Below are 2,258 nucleotides of genomic sequence, written 5' to 3'. Positions count from 1 at the left end.
AGTGCCAGCTATCCTGAGGGAAACTTCGGAGGGAACCAGCTACTAGATGGTTCGATTAGTCTTTCGCCCCTATACCCAGTTCCGACGATCGATTTGCACGTCAGAATCGCTACGGACCTCCATCAGGGTTTCCCCTGACTTCGTCCTGACCAGGCATAGTTCACCATCTTTCGGGTCCCAACGTGTACGCTCTAGGTGCGCCTCTTCTCGCAATGAGAACGAGACGCCCCGGGAGTGCGAGGCCTAATCGTAACGAGGCCCATCCTCCCTAGGTCGACGCAGAGGACGACATTCACTTTCATTTCGCCTTTAGGTTTATTTATATCCCAATGACTTGCGCACATGTTAGACTCCTTGGTCCGTGTTTCAAGACGGGTCCTGAGAGTACCCAAAGCAATAGCGTCGCCGACCGGTAATTCAAAGCTTGGCCAGTCCAAGGACTCCTCCTGCTAACAGCTGGCCAGACCCGGGGACGGCGCATAGTCCGTACATCCGGGTAATTATAACTGAACCTAGCTTGCGGCGGTCCTGACGCACACACATTCGAAAATGGATTGGTTGCGGCCTGATACCGTCTGAGTACCGTCGCGCAGTCGGCCAGGCAACCGAGGGTCTGTCACGAACACCGTTAAGGTGACGGACAGGCTCCGCCTCGGACCGTAGACCGACACGCAACGGGTCGCGACGTTCTACTAGGGGAGAAGTGCACGACTACCTCGCCGGAACATTCGCCGAAGGTGGTGTGCCCTCGCTAATGGAACCCGAAGGTCCATCCGGGGCATCGCGCACCAACGGGAGCCAGCGTTGTTGACGATGAATCTCCCCATTCGATCTTTTGGGTTTCTCAGGTTTACCCCTGAACGGTTTCACGTACTCTTGAACTCTCTCTTCAAAGTTCTTTTCAACTTTCCCTCACGGTACTTGTTCGCTATCGGTCTCGTGGTCGTATTTAGCCTTAGATGGAGTTTACCACCCACTTAGGGCTGCACTCTCAAGCAACCCGACTCTAAGGAGAGATCCTCCCGAAACGCGTACCGGTCACTACGGGCCTGGCACCCTCTATGGGTAAATGGCCCCATTCAAGATGGACTTGGACGCAATTCGATGTCTCGGGATAAACGGATCCTCCTGAACACTACATTTCCCAGCGGCGGTACCGCGGGATTCAGTGCTGGGCTCATTCCTGTTCGCTCGCCGCTACTAAGGAAATCCTAGTTAGTTTCTTTTCCTCCGCTTAATAATATGCTTAAATTCAGCGGGTAATCTCGCCTACTCTGAGGTCGTCAATTTCTTTGGTTTCATCGAAAGGTGAATAATGATGCTCGATGCAAAAAAAAAAAAAATAAACGAAAAGAAGCAAAAAAGCAAACACGTAGAGAAACTGTGCGTGAATCAACCTTTCGCATATTCAATTTTTCCTCCTCTCTCGTTTCAAAATGTTTGTATTTATCGTTCGATGAAACGAGCACAAGAGGGAAAAAAAAGTTGAGACACGACGTTCCCATAATTTTCGTGTTATTTCCTTTTTGCTTCAAACATTTTGCGGACTGCAGCTTCGTCGTATTGCTTTTATCAATTTTTAACAATTTCAAAGCGAAGACAACTCGCAAGACGATCCATTTCGTCTCGGTTCAATTTTAACGTCCGTCCGTATTATTTTTTGTTCCACAAGAGATTTCGAATAGGTTTCTTTATTTATCATCCCTTCTTTTCGAGCGCCACGGAAGCAAGAGGAAAAGCAAGAGCGAGAGAACATTTCGCGTATACTTCATTTAACAATTTTAACCAACACGCGATGTACTCCACACACCTCTTAGATTTAACAACTGCTTTTCTCTTCTTCTCCCCTTAGCGCAAGGGTAAACCCCATTTGTCTCTTCTTTGGAACGCAACAAAACTTTCGAGGACTGGACGACCGAGCGATGGTCGCGCGGTCTTCGCTTATCTTTAACAAACGAAGTAGTCCGTATGTATTCTAAATGTTGAAGCCTCCTAGAGCTTTAAGCCATGCGAGACATTGAAATGCTGTTTTAACGGGAGCATGCATAATTGCTGCAAACATACTTTTATCACAAGTTCTAGCCACGCCACGGAGGCTTCGAAGTTCCTTCACCATTCGCTTTCCTCTCTTTTGTTACACAGTTTCAGACTACGATCAGGGGTACCGAAACGCTGTATTGATTGTAAACAACCATTTTTATCTTGGAGCGGAGCGTTCCTTTACTCGTTAGATTTGTCTTGTCGCGTGTGTATTCGCT

The 2,258-nt window shown here is 48.2% G+C and overlaps 1 non-coding gene across 1 annotated transcript in view; it reads right to left on the bottom strand.

Moving 5' to 3' along the window:
- Nucleotides 1-1,283, bottom strand: part of LOC143307650 (large subunit ribosomal RNA) — a 4,041-nt gene extending 2,758 nt beyond the window's left edge. The window contains exon 1 of the ribosomal RNA XR_013064749.1: nucleotides 1-1,283. This exon is cut by the window's left edge and continues 2,758 nt beyond it. This is a non-coding gene — a ribosomal RNA (large subunit ribosomal RNA).
- Between the last annotated feature and the right edge of the window lie 975 nt (nucleotides 1,284-2,258).

The sequence above is a fragment of the Osmia lignaria genome, unplaced genomic scaffold (genome assembly GCF_051020975.1).
Source record: "Osmia lignaria lignaria isolate PbOS001 unplaced genomic scaffold, iyOsmLign1 scaffold0066, whole genome shotgun sequence".
Classification (NCBI taxonomy): Eukaryota; Metazoa; Arthropoda; class Insecta; order Hymenoptera; family Megachilidae; genus Osmia; species Osmia lignaria.
The sequence above is the reverse complement of the archived record's forward strand: the minus strand, read 5'-3'. Positions and strand labels throughout refer to the sequence as shown.